This window comes from Gavialis gangeticus, unplaced genomic scaffold (genome assembly GCF_001723915.1).
Source record: "Gavialis gangeticus isolate Ggan-Ray unplaced genomic scaffold, GavGan_comp1, whole genome shotgun sequence".
Lineage (NCBI taxonomy): Eukaryota > Metazoa > Chordata > Crocodylia > Gavialidae > Gavialis > Gavialis gangeticus.
In genome coordinates, this window is record NW_017729031.1 from 44855529 (window position 1) to 44856131 (window position 603).

Sequence of the window (603 nt, forward strand, 5' to 3'; positions counted from 1 at the left end):
CGAGCGGAAACCGGCTGCCCCGCCGGCGGCGGCCGGGGCTTCTCGGGCAGCAGGCGTGTGCCCACGGCTCCCTCCAGCGCCCCGGCGCGACCTCCCACTGCCCCACGAGCCGGAAAATCAAGTCAAGTGTCAGCTGGCCCGGTCCCCCCCCGGCCCCGGTGCTCTCGGAAAAGCGCCCTTTTCGCAGTGTGCGTCCCCAGGCAAACCCGGCTAAAGCACCTCGAGCCAGTCCGGATTGTCAGGTGGCTTTCAAGCCAGGCCCTCAAACAGTAGGTTCTTTCGGGAAGTGCAACAGCTAAGGACACACCCGAGCCCAAAAGTTGTGAAGTCCCTTCACGAACTAGCCTGCCGGGCAAGAACTGGCAGCTTGGTCTGACTTTAAATATTAATTTAACCAAGCACACAGAAAAATCTATACACAGAAAATTCAATAAGCAGCAATTCCACCCAGATGAGTTTGGCACCTCTGTGCTTGTCTGCCTTCATATTGGTGATGACTACCAATTCTCCAGAAAGTTAGGCGTCTTACTGGAGTGCCCATCAAATGGACACACACACACACACACACACACACACACACACACACACACACACACACACACA